Raw genomic sequence first — 18,883 nt, forward strand, 5'->3', positions numbered from 1 at the left:
ACCATCTTGCCTTTTGCACTGATTGGTGGTAGAAACAAGACGAGAAATAGAAACTTTAGTTGGAGGGTAAGGCAAGTGTAGGGCTTGGATCAATATCTTTTAGTAACAGTCATTTGTTAACATTCTAAAACTACGTAAAATGGAGGAGGATAGGGCAACTTCTAAGTCACCGAAAACCTAGAAAGTAGACTTTTGTTTCTAGCAGTATAGAAGATTACATACCCCAATGACCTTCCCACTGAAAACAACTAAAGTGCTGGAAAAACAACATTTTAAAATCTTTAAAATATATCCATGAAATAGAAAGAAAGAACTACTTAGAAGATAAAACCAAGTGAAGGCTGGAACCCAGAAAGTTAACGCAATGCAGAAGCTAGCATTTGCTTTCAGTGTATTTGCCAAATTCAGTGAGCTTAAACTTTGGTTTTCACTGTCTTGGAGGGTGGGAAGATAGAAAATGAAAGTGAAGGCTACCCAAGGTGGGAAGTGCAAAAGGAGACTGCGACTTTGCATAAAGTTGAGGTCACAAAATGTTGCCCCTTCAGTGTAACAACATCCTAAAAATAAATCCTTACCCTTCCCAGGAAAATTGCTTGTGGCAAAACATGCTGCCTCATGCAGGGAAACAAAAAGATTTCCCTTGAGAATTTATAATTACTAGGTTCACAAATCTCTAATCATTATCTCTGATAATTATTTTTAAATAAATAATTTAAAGATGATCATTGACTGGTGACACTCTCAGGCAATGGTGGAATTAAACACAATCCTCTCTAAATGAACTTAACTTTAATCTTGGGTTTAAAGAATTCCTACCTATAAAATACAAAGAAATATGAGCTCCCAGTCAAGTCTCACAAAATGTGTATGGTTAAAAAAAAAAAAAAGAACAGAAACAGCAAATAGTAAAATCAGACTCATAAAGACTTTAGATAATGAAATTATCAGATACAGACTATCTACCTACCTACCTATCATCTATCTACCTACCTATCACTTACCTATCTATCTATCTATCTATCTATCTATCTATCTATCTATCTATCTATCTATCTATCTATCTATCTATCTATCTATCTATCATCTATCTATCTATCTATCTATCTATCTATCTATCTATCTATCTATCTATCTATCTATCTATCTATCTACCTATCTAGCTACCTATCTAGCTACCTATCTATCTATCATCTATCTATCTAGCTATCTTACATGTTTAAGAATGGAAAGAGGGTGTTGAAAATATGAGTAAAGAGCCAGAATCTATAAAGGAGGTATAAGGAGATTGAAAAAAAAATTCTTGAAATGCAGAATGTGATAATAAAAAATTTAAAATTCAGTGAATGGGTAGATTTAATAAAATATTAGCTGTAGCTAAAATAGAATTTTTGAACTGGATGATAAATCAGAACAATTACCTAGAACGCAACAAAGAGAAAAGAATGGAAAACATAAAAGAGAAGTAAAGGGAAAGGGAAGATTGAATGAAAAGGTCTAACATATGTCTAATCAGAGTCCTAGGTAGCAAGAAGAGAGGTCAGAAGAAATTATATATATACATATACATATATATAAACAAAAAATTTTCTGTTTCAACATTTTTTATATGTACAATTCAGTGACATTATGTTCATCATGTTGTGCAGCCACCACCATCTGTTTCCAAATTTGCCATCACCCTTAACAGAAGCTGCATGCTCCCCAAGCAGTGCCTCTGTCTTTCCCTTTCCCTCATATCCCTGGTAACCACTAATAGACTGTTATCTCTATACATTTGCCTATTCTAAATATCTAATGTAAGTGGGATCATATGATATTTGTCCTTTCGTGACTGACTTATTTCACTCACAGAATAAATGTTTGGAAAGACAAAGACTGAGAATTTTCAGGACAGGAGAAAGACAATAATCAAAAAGCCTGAGAATTCCAAGAAAGATAAATAAATCACGATCCATACCTAGAAATATCACAGTGGAACTGGAGAACACCTAACACAAAGAGATCTTTAAAACAACCAGAGAGAAAAGACAGGCTGTCCACAAAGGAACAACAATGGATTTATAGTGGAATTCTCAAAAACAACAAAGAAAACTAGAAGACAGTGAAAGAATATCTTCAATATGTTGGCAAATAAAAATTTTAAAATAAACATCAACAGACCCTTACTAAATAAAGCTCTAAAGGATGTACTTCAGCTACAAGGAAAATGATCACAGGTGAAGGGCCTCAGATACAAAGAGTTATAATATGCAAAGAAAGTGATAAATTATTGGCTAGATCTAAACAGACATTGACCGCTTAAAGCCACAAAAAATATGAGAATAAAAATTTAAAGTTACATACACAAGTGCAAATAGCATATATGCCATGAGGAAAAGTGATTGAAGTTAAAGTGCTCTAAGATCCGTGAATTGTTCAGGAGAAGAGATTTTAACTGTAAACTTTGAAAAAATTTCTAAGATAATCCCTAAAAAATTGAGGTAAAACATAAGCGTGAAAATAATAGGAGGAAAAAAAATGAAAAGAAACACAATAATCCCCAGAAGAAGGCAGGAAAAAATAAACAAAGAAGAACCAGAACAAATATGAAGCACAAAATAAGGTGGTAAAAATAAATTCAAATGCATCAATAATTCCAATAAAAAGAAATGAACTAAATGCTACAGTTAAAAGATAAAGATAGGCTGGATTAAAATGCAGTTACATAGATTTTGCTAAAACAAAAGAATACAGAAAGGCTAAAAATAGTAAGGTACAAAAAGATATATCAGAAAAACAACAAATAAAAGAAAGCTGGTGTAGCTATCTTAATATTAGACAAAGTAGACTTGAAGGTAAAAAAAATTACTTGAGATAAAAAGGTCACTTCACAATGATACGTGGTTTAGTTCACTAGGAAGGAATAATAATTCTAAACTTGTACACATCTAGTAGCATAACTTCAGTACATATATGGCAAAAATTGGAAGAACTACAAAGAAAAATAGGCAAATACATAATCATAGTGGGAAATGTGAACACATCTTGTTTACAAACTAATACATAAGAAGGTAAAAATATCAATAGTGATATAATTGGTCTGATCAACAGAATTAAACAAACTTGATCTAATTGATATCCATGAAACAACATACCCAGGAGTTGCACAATATATATATTATTTTCAAGCATACATGGAACATTTACAAAAATTTAATACGTACGCTACAAAGCAAATCTCAACAAATTTCAATGGATTAATATCATTTTTTTTAATATCATACAGAAAATATTTTTTTTAATTTTTATTGTGCTTTCAGTGAAAGTTTACAAATGAAGTCAGTCTCTCACATAAAAACTTACATACGCCTTGCTACATACTCCCAATTACTCTCCCCCAATGAGACAGCCCGCTCTTTCCCTCCATTCTCTCTTTTCGTGTCCATTTCGCCAGCTTCTAACCCCCTCTACCTTCTCTTCTACCCTTCAGGCAGTAGATGCCAACATAGTCTCAAGTGTCCACCTGATCCAAGAAGCTCACTCCTCACCAGCATCCCTCTCCAACCCATTGTCCAGTCCAATCTATCTCTGAAGAGTTGGCTTTGGGAATGGTTCCTGTTCTGGGCCAACAGAAGGCCTGGGGGCCATGACCACTGGGGTCCTTCCAGTCTCAGTCAGACCACTAAGTCTGGCCTTTTTATGAGAATTTGGGGTCTGCATCCCACTGCTCTCCTGCTCCCTCAGGTGTTCTCTGTTGTGTTCCCTGTCAGGGCACTCATCGGTTGTAGCCAGGCACCATCTAGTTCTTCTGGTCTCAGGATGATGTAGTCCCTGGTTCATGTGGCCCTTTCTGTCTCTTGGGCTTGTAATTACTCGTGTCCTTGGTGTTCTTCATTCTCCTTTGATCCAGGTGGGTTGAGACCAATTGATGCATCTTAGATGGCTGCTTGCTAGCGTTTAAGACCCCAGATGCCATTCTTCAAAGTGGGATGCAGAATGTTTTCTTGATAAATTTTATTATGTCAATTGACTTAGGTGTCCCCTGAAACCATGGTCCCCAAACCCCTGCCCCTGCTACACTGGCCTTCAAAGCATTCAGTTTATTCAGGAAACTGCTTTGCTTTTGGTTTAGCCCAGTTGTGCTGACCTCCCCTGTATTGTGTGCTGTCTTTACCGTCACCTAAAGTAGTTCTTATCTACTATCTAATTAGTGAATGCCCCTCTCCCACCCTCCCTCCCTCCCTCCTCTCATAACCACAAAAGAATGTTTTCTTCTCGGTTTAAACTGTTTCTCAAGTTCTTATAATAGTGGTATTATACAATTTATTTGTCCTTTTGCAACTAATTTCACTCAGCATAATGCCTTCCAGGTTCCTCCATGTTATGAAATGTTTCACAGATTCTTCACTGTTCTTTATCGATGGGTAGTATTCCATTGTGTGAGTATACCATAATTTATTTATCCATTCATCCATTGATGGGCACCTTGCTTGCTTCCATCTTTTTGCTATTATAAACAGTGCTGCGATAAACATAGGTATGCATATATCTGTTCGTGTAAAGGCTCTTATTTCTCTAGGATATATTCCGAGGAGTGGGATTGCTGGATCATATGGTAGTTCTATTGCTAGCTTTTCAAGGAAGCGCCAGATTGACTTCCAAAGTGGTTGTGCCATTTTACATTCCCACTAGCAGTATATGTGTGTTCTGATCTCTCCACAGCCTCTCCAACGTTTATTATTTTGTGCTTTTTGGATTAATGCCAGCCTTGTTGGAGTGAGATGAAATCTCATTGTAGTTTTGATCTGCATTTCTCTAATGGCTAATGATTGTGAACATTTCCTCATGTATCTGTTTGCTACCTGAATGTCTTCTTTAGTGAAGTGTCTATTCATACCTTTTACCCATTTTTTAATAGGGTTATTTGTCTTTTTGTAGTTGAGTTTTTGCAGTATCATGTAGATTTTAGAGATCAGGCACTGATCGGAAATGTCATAGCTAAAAACTTTTCCCAGTCTGTAGGTAGTCTTTTTACTCTTTGGTGAAGTCTTTGGATGAGCATAGGTGTTTGATTTTTAGGAGCTCCCAGTTATCTAGTTTCTCTTCTGCATTCTTAATAATGTTTTGTATTCATACAGACAATATTTTGGAAGTAAAAATTAAGTTGGTAATCAATAAATAAGATGACTAGAAAAACCCTCATACGGATGGAAATTAAGAAATATATTGCCAAATAACTCAGGTCAAGGAAGAGATCGTAGTGGAAATAAGAAAATATTATAACTGAATGATAATAAAAATGCTACATGTCAAAACTTTTATATCCAGGCAAAGTGAAGCTTAGAAGGAAGTTTGTAGTCTAAATGCTTATAACAGAAATAAAAAATGATGGAAAATTAATGAGTTAAATTCACATAATCACAAGTGGAAAAAAAAAGGAATAGAAAAAATAAGCTGAAAGGAGGTAGAAGAAATTGAATAAAGATAAAAGCAGAAATTAATGAAATAGAAAAAATGCAAGAGGAAAATCAACAAAATAAAATGTTGGTTCTTTCAAAAGAGCAATGATGTTGGTAAACTTGACTGAGAGGATAAATAGAACTAGGAATAAAAATGTTGGGGGTATGTTACAGACGATACAGGGATTTTTCAAAAGCTAATAAGAAAATTGTTATGGATTGAATTGTGTCCCCCCAAAAGGTGTATCAACTTGGCTAGGCCATGAGACCCAGTATTGTGTGGTTGTCCACCATTTTGTGATCTGATGTGATTACCCTATCTGTTGTAAATCCTAATCTCTATGATGTTAATGAGGCAGGACACAATCTACAGGATTAGGTTGTATCTCAAGTCAATCTTTTTTGAGATATAAAAGAAGAAGCAGGCGGAGAGGAGAGGGACCTCATTACCACCAAGCAAGAACAGCCAAGAGCAGGGCACGTCCTTTAGACCTGAGGTCCCTGCACTGAGAAGCTTCTAGACCAGGAGAAGATTGATGGCAAGGACCTTTCCCCAGAGCCGACAGAGACGGAAAGCCTCCCCTGGAGCTGGCACTCTGAATTCAGACTTGTAGCTGCCAAAACTGTGAGGGAATAAATTTCTGTTTGTTTAAGCCATCCACTTGTGATATTTCTGTTATAGCAGTCCTAGGTAACTAAGACCAGAATATTAGAAACTTTTTATGCCAATAAATTCAAAAACATACAAAGTGTGTAATTCTTATAAAAACATATCCTACATAAAAGAAATCAAGAAGTTGAAAATTTATACAGTTCTATGGAATCAACTCGACGGCACTGGTTCTGGGTTATAATCTTAAAGAAATTTAATCAGTATTAAATATTTTCCTATGAAGAAAACACCATGTACAGGTAGTTTACCAGCGAAATGTTACCAAACATGCAAGGAACTAATAAATCCAATCATATGCTAAATGTCCTTTACATCAACAACAACCAAAAAAAGTGATTTAACAAAAATATGACATTTACGATGGCATAAAATATGTAACATATAAAAAATAATATGTATATAATTATATATAATACACAAAAATATATAAGTATACATACATAAACAAATATATATATATATATATATGCAGTGTATGTATATATACAGTGAAACCTGTGACAGCTGGAACTCAACAGGACTGCCTTGTTTTTCTGAGTCTTGCAAGTTTTCCACCCTTGACAGGGTGTAGTCTTACTACTTTTCTATCGCTCGATTTAGTATAAAATATTTGAGTTTTCCTTCTCTGACAGGTTTCCCCATTAACAGATTCTGGCTTTAGCAGGAGACCTCCTAGACACATCCAAACACCTCCCAGGACTGGTTTATTTGGTTGCGGGGTTTGGGACCATAGTCTCATGGGATGACTCAGTCAAATGGCATATATACACAGTGCCTAGGAATCACTCTAATAATAAAGACTTCTAGAGAGAAAATTGTAAAATTTACTTTATTGAAAGACATCAAAGAAAATCTTAATAAATCAGAAGATATTCCATGTTTGTGGTCTAGAAAACTCAATATTATTATGATATCATTTTCCCCCTATAACTTTAATGTGACTCCAATCAAAATTTCAACATCTCTGTGGATGTCTGTGTATCTTTGCATGTAACCTGACAAGCTGACTTTAAAATTTATATAGAAGGACAAAGTCCAAAAATAATCAAGATATTTTTGAAGAAAAAAGAGAGGGAAGTACCATGCCAGGTGTCAATAATTAATATAGTATTATATCAAATAATGCAAACATTACTGGCACTAGGATAGAAAAACTGACATTAGAAATAAAACAGAGAATCCAGCAATAGAACCACATGTATATGGAAATTGGATTTATTACAGAGCTCAGCACACGACATTGAGCTAATTGGTTGTTTTCTAAAAATCCACTGTAGTTGAAGACTTAATTATGAAAGACAAAACTATACAACTTCTAAAATAAAATATCTAAAAAAAGAATATCCTTATGCTCTTTGGTTGGAGAGGTATTTTTTAAACACTTGCAAAAAAAGCAAATCTTAAAGGAAAAGACTGATATTTTTAATTAAAAATATAAATTTCCGATCAGCAAAATAACACCATAAAGAAAATGAAAAGACAAGCCACAAACTGGGAGAAAGTATTTGTAACATATGTAACCGGCATACGTTTTCTATCCAGAACATATAAATAACTCCTATAAATCAAGGAGAAGAAGACTAACCACATAGTAGGGAAAACATGGGCAAAAGACTTGGACACTTCACACAAGAGGCAACAAATAGCCAATGAATATATAAAAAGCATCCAATCTCATTAATAATCAGGAAATACAAGTTACAATCACAATTATATACTATTCACACCTTCTTGACTGGAAAAAAAGAATTAAGTTCAAGAATATAAATTGTTCTCAAGAATGGCCAGCGTTGGTTACTCTCATTCACTACTGTTGGAACCTACAATTTGGTGTTATCTAGCAAAATCAAAGATACATACACATTACGACTCAGTGTCCACTCCTTGGTATATACTCTTGTCTAGAAAAACTCTTGGACCTGCGCCTAGGGGAAATGTATAAGCATGTTCACAGTGACACAGTTTGCAATAGCAAAGAAACAAAATGAAACAACCCTCATGTCCCTCAGCAGCAGAGTGGATTAGTGAATTGAAGTAGATTCATACACTGGGATAGAATAAGCAAGTAAACGGGTGTATTTCAGTTACATAATACAACGTGGATGAATCTTAGAAACATTAAAAGCAAGTCACAGAAGGACACATGCATAAAATTTACAGACATTTATAACTAAACAAAACATTGTTACTGCATACAAAGATCCATGGTAAAACCACAAAGAAAAATAAGGGAATGATGAACTAAAAATTCGGGATAGTGGAATTCTTTAGGCGAGAGGGGGGCACAAAGGAAACTTCCAAGGTAGTGGTACGCTGTTTTACTTAAACTAGTTGTTTGGTCTATAGGTGTTCATCATATTCTGTGCATGTTGCTGCTGTTAGCTGCTATTAAGTTGGCCCCCAATTTATGGTGATGCCATGTAAAATGCTGCTCGGTCCTGCACCATCCCTATGTTAGGTTTCGTATAGAACTGTTGTGATACATAGGGCTTGTATTGGCTGATTTTTGGACGTAGATCACCAGGCCTTTCTTCCTTGTCTATCTTAACCTGGAAGTTCCACTAAAACCTGTTCAGCATCACAGCAATACACAAGATGCCAATGACAGATGGGTGGTTGCTGCACATGACATGCATTGGCTGGGAATTGAATCCAGGTCTCCCCATGGAGGGTGAGAATTCTACCTCTGAATCACCACTGTCCCCCTGTGTGATACTTATTTTTATACTTTTGGGGGTATCTACTTGCTATTTAATGAAAAAAATTTAAAGAGAATAAAATGGAAACCCAAGCCTAAAGGGACTGTACTAAAAAAAAAAAAAACAAACCTGTTGCCATTGAGTTAATTCCAACTCATAGTGACCCTATAGGACAAAGTAGAACTGACCCATAGGGTTTCCAAGGAGTGGCTGGAGGATTTGAACTGCTGACCTTTTGGTTAGTAGCCGAACTCTTAACCACTACGCCACCAGGAGGACTGTATAGGAAATAAATACAGTTACTGCCCTTAGAGTTGGAGCCAGTGACTCCATTAAGAAATAATAAGATTGCAACAACAGTAATAACAGCAACAACAAAAAAAAGTGTGTGGTTACAGAGGTAAATATATATACTATGAAGGTGTATGTGAGTACATGGACCTGCATACATAGGTATATTTCTAGGCATAAGTTTATACGTGTTTGGGTATGTTACATACATATTCATACATATAATAAGACACACAAGGGGCACAGTTACAGAGACCTCCTAGACATATCCAAAATACCTCCAGGGATTGGTTTACTCGGTTGAAGCGTTTGGGACCATAGTCTCATGGGATGACTCAGTCAATTCGCATAACATAGTTCACAAAGATAACGTTCTATATCCTAGTTTGGTGAGTAGCCTCTGGGGTCTTAAAAGCTTGAGAGTAGCCATCTAAGATAGAACTATTGGTCTCTTCCGGTCTGGAGCAAAAGAGAATGAAGGAAGCCAAAAACTCAAAGAAGAAACTAGTCCACAGAACTAACAGCCCACACGAACCACAGCCTCTTCTAGCCTGAGACCAGACGACCTAGATAGTGCCCAACCACCACTACGGACTGTTTTGACCAGGGACACAGCAGAAGGTCCTGATTAAATGGGAGAAAAATGTAGAACAAAACTTGAATTCCTAACAAAGACCAGATTTACTGAACTGATAGAGATTTTTTTTTTTTTTTTTTCTGAGTCTATTGCCCTAAGACACCCTTTCAGTGTGGAACTGAAGTCATTGCCAGAGGTTTCCTTTCAGTCAAATAATATAGATTGGCTTATAAAATAAGTATCACCTGTGAGAAACGTGCTCTCTTAAACAAGCAACTATATGACACCAAACAGTAAATATTTACCCAAAGATGAGACAGCACGGAGGGGCAGGGAAGCTAGATAAATGGAAACAGAACAAACAGAATGGAAATAATGAGAACGCTGATGCTGCAAAAATTGTAACCAATGTCATAGAACAATTTGTACAAAAATTGTTAAATGGGGACCTGATATGCTGTGTAAACTTTCACCTAAAACACAATAAAATATTTTTAAAAAGACAGATAATGAAAACTGCAGCCTTTCAGAGCAGGGAGTAGCTAAATTCTAAAGTGGGTAGGATTTGGAAATAGCAAGAGCAGAGACTATGAAGAGGAGATCCCCTCTTGTGTTGGAGATCAGTGAGTAGGCTTAGGCTATTAAAATAATTGATGGGATAGGGAGTTTGAACCATTAGTTTAACAAACATTAGATTGTCAAGGAATTCAATTTATCTTTTCATTCCATTTGCATGGAAAACAAAAGAAAAAAATAAGCAAAATAGATTACAGGAAATTCTATAAGTGAAAATGAAGCTTGTTGCCGACTTTTCTATATCAAGATTTCCAGCCTGAGGGCCACACCTTGTTAAAACGGGAGAACTGGATGCCAAAGCTGTCCCTTCCCTCTGTCTTTCTTGCCCTTGTGCCCCACCCTCTCCAGTTCCCTGCAGCTGAATGTGTTTACCAAACTTGACTGCACCAGAAAGTGCAATGAGAGTGTTCCGGGTCACGAACAGGTTACCTGTCGGTCTCTGGAAGAAAGAAGAGGAAAATCATTGTAGGGGCTGTTGCTCACCCTCTCCAGCTACAGTTACCCACTTTATCAGCCATGGTGACATCTGACGAACTATTAGCCTGGCCCCCACGGCTAGAAGAGCGGTAACTCAGGTCAAGGTGAGTGAGTCAAGCCTGCCATCTGGTCCTGCCTCGAGGCTCCTGTACTGATGACTTCGAAATGGTATACCCAGGAAAGTTTTCTTTGCAACTCTGAACCTCAAATTGGAGAAGTGCACTCATATGTATTCTTTCCGTATGATCCCCAAATCCAGAGCTACCGTGATACAGGGAAGCATTCAAACAGCAAAAAAAAAATTTCATAAATTTTGAAGGGCCTTCAATTTGAGAGGGGGGTTTTCAATTTGAGAATCATTCTTCGTGAGGCAAATATTGTTCATCAAATCTCAAGGTAAAGAATTTGACAGGAGGTAGGAGGTTGAGTAACTTGCCCAAAGCCACCAAGTAGGGAACATTAGGACAGGATAAGAATTCAGGGGTTCCGACCTGGTGGTGCAGTAGTTAAGAACTTGGCTGCTAACCAAAAAGGTTGGCGGTTTGAATCTACCAGTTGCTCCTTGGAAACCCTATGGGACACTTCTACTTTCTTCTATAGGGTCATTATAAGCCAGAGACTTTGAGTTGGAATTGACTCGATGGCAATGGGTTTGATTTTTTGGGACCTGTCATCAAAACAGAAGTCCCTTTGCTTCCATTAAATAGATGCTGGGATTCCGGGGGGGGGGGGGGGGGGGGCTTGGGGGGCGGGATAGCAAGAATAACTTTTCTGGAAGAGAAATAATTCATTTTCCAAAGAAGAAATGGAGTAGCCTTGACTTTATTTAGTCTTTGCTGCTGTGGGTGAGGTAACTGAAATGCTCTGTTTATTCGGTGGTTCAGTGGTAGAATTCTCACTCTCCACCCAGGGGCCCTGAGTTTGATTCCTGGCCAATGCTCTTCGTGTGTAGCTACCACCAGTCTGTCAGTGGAGACTTGAGTGTTACGTGATGCTGAACAGGTTTCAGCAGAGTTTCCAGTCTAAGGCAGACTAGAAAGGCCTGGCGATCTACTTCTGTAAATCAACCAATGAAAACTCTATGGATCACAATAGTCAGATCTGCAATCGATAATTGGAATTGCATAGGATCGGGAAGCATTTTGTTCCATTGTGCATGGGGTCACCATGAGTTGGGGGCTAACAACAACAGCAGAGTCAGAATGGCAAACCTGCTGGATATTTCCGGAGGTGGAGTGGGAGGAAAGCCCAGGTGATGGTGTGGTACATCTATGGAAATGACCCGAAGCTCACTGTTATACAAGATTGCTGGGGTTGTGAAGTACTGTATACTTTTGATGAGGCCAGCAAGTGTGGGGATTAAGGTTATTTAAGGTTACTTTTCCAGCAAGTATTTCCAAGGCTATATTTTCAATTCACATAGCCAGGAGAGTGAATTCATTTTGCCTGGAATCCCATAGATTTGGAAGTGCAATCAACTTCCCTGAGAAGCAGTCTGTCTTGGTGAAAAGGGATGAGGGGCTCTAAAAATGCAGAAGCATTCAAACAAAGAGAGAGAAAGGAAGAATTGTAGCCTCACTGTCTTAGTCATCAAGAGGCAGCAGAGTTAAGCACATGGAGTTTGCAGTCAGGCTTTCTGGGTTTGCACATCAGCTCTACTGCTTGCTAGTTGAGCAGCCTTAGGCAAATCCTGTCTTACTTTCCTCATCTGTAAAATGGGGTAATAATAGGACAGATCTCAGAAAGCTTTATTAGAATTAAAATAAAGAACAGTGCCAAGCATGTAACAAGTGCTCCGTAAGTATCATATATTATTACCAATAAAAAATTTCAAGAAATGAAATGTCATTTTTTAAAGGGTCACCCAACTTCTCCTTAGTTTACCCTACTTGAGTTTGACTTCCTTGTTGACTTCATCAGCATTTATGTGTTTTGAGAAAGAAAATTACTTGGCCATTTTCAGGTTCTTGATATATTTTTCAAGTATGAAGTCATGTAATAATGGGATTATCCCTTAAATTCTGCAGATCAAGATTCAATTAAGGAATAAAAATTATATTAGAGAATCATAATAGTATGATGTTTTTCAGAGAGAAAGATGTGAATTTTATTTGCTAAAAAAGAAACCTACTCAATTTGGTTTAATCAGCTGTTTGCCTCCAGGCACTCAGCCGCTCTCTGTCTGAGGTGTCAAAAAAGTGAGCTCTGAAGTGGCTGAGGGGAAAGAAGAGCGTCCATCGGATTACAGATCAGACAGAAACACCACCCAGCCCCTCATCTTCTTCTTGGCTCTGAGACACACACACAAAGCTCTTTATTTATTTTATACTTAAAATGTCAAAGGCGCCTGGGGGTGGGCTTCTGGGCTGGGTATTGGCAGACCACACTCCTGGGCTGACATAATAAAAGTCCACCATGTGGCTGTGTGATTCACACAGCGTGTGCATGTCACCAGCAATCGATGAGTCTTGGCAGGGAGCCTCCTACTGGCCTGGGAACAAATACAGACTTGCGTGTCCTTGAGTAGCAAGTAGCTGCAGTGGGGAACCACTTGGATATTCACACACTTTGAAGGCCCAAAGGCAAAGGTATCTTTCAGCAGACAAGAACTCACCACACACCAAACTACTTCAACATAATGACAACCAAGGACAGCCCAGCAGCAAGGGGCTCTGTAGGACAAAGAGTTGACAGCAGGATTTTATGACCCAGGCGTGATCTTAAGGGGGGAAAAGTATCTACAAAGAAAAAGTAGCACACTGAATTTTTTGTTTACTTTTTGACATGGCTCCTAAGCACCCCATGGTACGTAAAAAACACAGAGTTCTCAATAGGGTTTACCTTAGTAGCCAAAAAAACTAGGCCTACTTCTGTTCTTTCTGTAACCTGCAGAATTTGCAGGCCCTTACATCATCAGACTGACTTGGAAAATGAGTACACTTTTAGGGTTTCACGATCCCGCACTTTTTATAAGAGTTCTGTTACTGAGCAAAATGCTGCTCAGTCATGGAGCAAATGTGCTCTGAGCATCAATTGCCCAATTTGGGGGATAACTTCATTGTTTTTGGGCCACTCCACTCACTTTCTTTGGTAACTCCTCAAGCGGAAGAGCTCTCATTTTCCCTCTTCTCTAATAAGGAAGACAGAGATCTGAGACTCAGTGTTAACGCTATTCTTTGCTTTCAGCTAGTGAAAGAATATTTGCCAGTATAGAACTAACAGTGATAACATTTTTTAAAACGAGTAAATCAAAATAGGTAAGTGAATCATGTTAGCTTTTACACAATTACTACTGGCAAAAAAAAAAAAATGGTTTTCTACTGTTTCCCTAATGGTTGGCTTGGAAGTTAAAAAAGCTTAAAAAATAATATGCTATGTACTATATTTTCAAAGTACTCAGTGGTAGTTAAGCATTTATTGAGTATCCATTGTATACAGGCCTTGGCACTTTGGAAGGATACCAAAGAAACAAAATAAATATTTCCGACCTTCGAAGGCAACCTCACTGGGGAAGTAAGCTAAGTATATGATTCAACTTGACAAAAACTCCAAAGCAACATTCTGGCCCACAAGATGAGTTTACTTGCTGGCGAAAGGGCTACTTAAATTGAGACAAGTTGGAGAATTTCATCCTGCCCACCATTATGTTATAGAGAAGAAAAAGCATTCATTATTAGATCTTGAAAAGAGAAAAACAGAAGAGTTAGGTTCATTATCTTACTATTTACACGACTACGATGAGGAAGGTAGCAAGTGCTATAGTCTCCGTTTCATGATAAAGAAATTGTCTAAGTTCCGATGGCAACTCTCTAGAATTATTGGCCAAGAGTTACATACAAGTCTTTAAACTTCCAATCTACTGTGGCTTTACTTGAGGCATTCTGTGTCCTGGTTAGTGTGGTGAAAACAATAATCACACTCAAAAACAGGATGTATTATTTTGGTAGATTGTTGATTCTGTGACAGAAATGTATATCCCAGTCTGTTTAAAGTGGCAACTCTTGGGCTTGATTTTCAAATCTTTAAAGCACTGAAACGACAACTGCTATAGTTTTTCTGGGGGAAAAGTATCCTAATTTTGACCTTATTCAAGCTACAATATAATTCCAGAGGGACCAATAAGGGGAAGGAAAGAACTGATGAGGTCTAAGTGGTGATTGCATTTATAGATTAATCCTGACAGGGAGCAAATAAATCTCCTCCCAGGGGGCCCAACGTAGCCAACTGAGAAGTGGGGTCGTTATTTATGAGCATAGTGGATTTCCCCCATAATAATAAACATTTTAATTACTTTAAGTGAAACATTCTTTTTAGTGGTAGGAAGCTTAAAAATTAAGTACCATACTGTCACTTTTTTTTCATACCACCTCTGTGTGTAACCCTCATCTCTGCTTAACATGGTACCACACAGCAATTTGTCTGATCCCCAAATCATAATGGAAAGCGGTACAGGTTTATAAAGAGGCCTCTTACATGCCCAAACCTGCACTATCCTGCATGGGGGAAAATGAGCCCAATGAGTGGTCGGCAGCTTTGCCCCTGAGCAATTCCATTTCCATCCGTTTCATATAGCAGCCTTCCATGTATAATTTCATTTTGAAGCTAATAAGCTTGGAAAACACTTATCCAAATGAATCAAGAAAGGTGGGGTAGGAGTAGAATAATGATGTAATTTTTATTTTTAATAAGGTGGCAGATTCTCATTCTAGGAAGATACTACCATATATAACAAAACACACCAACCACATAAATTCACTATGCAAGTTGTTGCTAAAGAGTCCTTGAGAAACTCTTCTGTCCTGAGAGCAAAACACCTAACTGGTAACATGAGAGCAAAATAATCTATTTCCTTAAACAACAACAAAAAGACCCCATTTCCTGACTGATAATAGAAAGTCACAATGAATGATATTAAGAAATTAGAGTTAATTTTTAAGGTGGGATAATAACATTGTGCTTATGTTGAAATAGAGTTCCTTTGTTCTGGAGGTACCTTCTAAAATATTGAAAGGTGAAATTTTATGAAATATGAGATTTGTTTTAAAATAGTTTAGGGTGTGGAGAAAGTAAGGGTATATATGAGGCAAGATGGACTATGGATTGTTAAATGTCGAAGCTGAACAAAATTACGTCCAGCTTATTATACTGTCCTCTCCACTTCTGTATATATTTAAACATTCCATAATAAAAAATTTAAAAATGATTCCGTTTTGATGACTGAAAGCGAAAAGGAATGGTCTTGATGAACTCTGAGAAGCAGCAAGAGATTATCCTGAAAGTATTTTAAATCTGCCTAGTCCATGGGTTGGACAGTCAACAAAACGGGGCTTTAACCTTCCTAAATGAACACCGCTCTGTAAAAAAAGAAGCTGCTCTCTCATCCAGCTTTGGAATTAAGTCCAGGCTATGTACATTGGAGTATCTGCTTAATGTGTTAGCTGCAGTGCGTTGTACTTGTAATCACAGTCCCCGTTCCACCTAGTTGCTTGTCATATAACACTTTCAGACTACTCTGCTGCATTGTCCTGTTAGTATGTGCTTAGAAACAAAATCCTAATTTTAATATTATCTTAAGCAAAATAAAACTTTTTGTATAAACAAAACGTTAAATGTGGTACAAAACTAATCATACCAAATACTTCAAAGCCATTAGCATAGGTAAATGAAACTGTCTATAAAAAACACAAGAAGCACGCCCCCTATTAACACTGTCTTGGGAAATCAGAGGCCACAACTGTGACTCAGTCTAGGAACCGTGCATGCTTTTACCTAAACTACCTAAGGCATTGCCTCTATTATTCTACTTTTTACAGAATTAGAAGGGTCAACAAATTAAACACTCCAACTATGGAAAGAAAATCTCCAACTTCATCTCTCTCTAAAAAATTTTTAAATATGAAAAAGTAGTCTAATGATTTGAACACTTAGAGTATTTGGACTAAGTTAATTGAGAGTTTTAATCCACCGTTTGCTGTCACTAATGTCACAAAAAGGCAGAGGTAGGTATTGTGCAGAGCACTACAGACACAAAACCTGGTGATGTAGAGTTCATTATCCCCACTTTACAGATGAGAAAGTTGAGGGTCACGGAGGTTAAGTAACATACTCAAAGTCACATACTTGACAAGGAGCAGATTCGGAATTTCAAGAAGAATTTGAGCCCATGGGTGTTTTTTAAACCAGTTGCCTTTCAGCCTATGACACAGTCCCAAATATTTCAAAACGTGTCAATATATAAAAAGACACAGGATTAACGGAAGTCATTTTAAGTGCTCTTAGACTTGCAATAAAAAAATTCTATAAATATATATGTCACATACCTACTCTTCCACTTTATTCGTGAATCCATTTCTACCTAACCCTGCCCAAATCATATTAATAAAATTCTATAATACTAAACTCTATAATTCTAAATACTACAAAGGGACAGCTGAAAAGTCAGGGACTAATCCAACTGGTCAATCCTACTATTTTCACATTGCAAAGACAATTGTTTACAACTGAATTCCCCCTAGACTTCAACCAGTAGTAATTCAGGCCAGAATGTGCTCTCCTGTCTCACTCTGTCTTCTCCAAGTAGGGCGGAGTTTTGTCTCATACCAGATAATTAAAGACATGGCAGTGCCACTTGCTAGGATTTCTCCCTTTCTCTTTTTACCTCTTATGAAAGAAGAAACTTTAGTTTAAAGATTAGATTTTTTTTTTCTCCTTTTTCTAAAGCTGGGTATACCAACTGGCATCGGCTGTATTAAAATCAGGAGAAACCTCAATCAAAAAGCTCCTCTCGGAAGGCAGGCTTTCTTGTTAATATGCAGCCACATGAAAGGCTTTCTTTTCATCCTATACAACTACAGTGTGTGTAAATTGCAGGGGGCTCATTGGCATAAATCTCGGCTGCGACCTCTGAGGTAAACTGGATTTACATTACTTTCTGACAAGAATTAAATGAAGGCCTTGTGGATATATGAACAGCCTTCTAGACTGCAACAGATGGGCATGAATGTGCTCCCTAGGAAAACCATCAGTGACATCTGTGTCCTCCAAATTCTGGTGGTCTCAGCCAATTAACAGGGGAGAAAAAAAGAAGGGTGGGGGTTGGGGAGGCCACTGCACAGCCCCCAGCCAAAACCAAGGCAGAAGTGTTTGTGTTTGGAGATGGGATCAGGCTGGCCCGAAGTAGCGAGGTTAGCACTTTATTGTTATCATTCAAATGGAGAATGTGGCTTACAAGCTATTTGTGTACCACAGTGAGGATAATATGATTTTTCTCATTTGACTGGAGGAGACGGCCTCTCTTGCAGCTGATATCATATTTCGGTGCAAACTCTTTGCGATGGGTGTTTACTTTTGTCTCTTTCAAGCCTGGCTGATGGTGTTGCTGTCTGCCAGTTTCTGCAGTGCGTTCACGTGTTACAAAGCAGGTGAACTCTTAGACAAAACAAAGACCTTTCCCCAAAACATTCTTCCTCAAAATCTACTTCTTTCCTCCTCCCAGTGGCATTTACTGGTTTCACTAGGAAGACAAAATCAACATTTGCTGGTTAAAACTGGCTAGGAAAATTACATCAGAGGGTTCTTGGAAAAGACACAGTCCAGTGAACCATAAACCCTACTGACTGAACTCATCAAATGTTCATATGCTAATCCTCCTATGTTTGATGTACACATAGAAGGACAATTGGATAAATTGAGGCAGAGGATAAGATTTTTCTTTGGAATCGCTCTTCGTTTCCACTCCCTCTCGAGAACCCATTTGCTTAGACAATGTAGGGCAAGGGACCAGAATTGGGGAGTGGAATGGACCGAAGGGTGCCTAGAATTAACATTTACTGGTTCAGTACCAGGAGGCCTCAGGAGGGGTCAATTTAAGTATTCCAGCTCATGAGTCTTTCAGACTCTAGCATTAAGAACAGAGGCTCTGGACCCAAAGAACCTAAGTATGAATTCTGGCTCTACCACTTACTTGATATGAGACAATGGAAAAAATACTTAACTTCACTGTGCCTCAGTCTCCTTATCTGTAAAGTTGGGCTAATAATGGTACCTACCACCTATGCTCTAATGACCTAACACATGGAAAATGCTTCTGCCATTGCTTTAAGTCTATCTTTAACCTGAGCTTTTGGTGAGGAGAATTGAGGGCCCAAGGGTA

General features: G+C 37.7%; 1 protein-coding gene across 14 annotated transcripts in view; it reads right to left on the reverse strand.

Moving 5' to 3' along the window:
• Positions 1 to 18,883, reverse strand: part of ALPK1 (alpha kinase 1) — a 146,998-nt gene that overhangs the window by 75,008 nt on the left and 53,107 nt on the right. The window contains exon 2 of one of the 14 annotated variants that reach the window (XM_049885505.1): positions 10,684 to 10,693. The exons of 9 other annotated variants lie outside the window; for them this stretch is intronic. The gene's annotated coding sequence lies outside the window, so the exon portion shown is untranslated. Of the gene's footprint in view, positions 1 to 9,983; positions 10,017 to 10,626; positions 10,696 to 18,883 lie in introns of those variants that run through there. 4 more of the 14 variants (XM_049885499.1, XM_049885503.1, XM_049885506.1 and 1 more) reach the window with 4 other exon arrangements.

This window comes from Elephas maximus, chromosome 5 (genome assembly GCF_024166365.1).
Source record: "Elephas maximus indicus isolate mEleMax1 chromosome 5, mEleMax1 primary haplotype, whole genome shotgun sequence".
Taxonomy (NCBI): Eukaryota; Metazoa; Chordata; class Mammalia; order Proboscidea; family Elephantidae; genus Elephas; species Elephas maximus.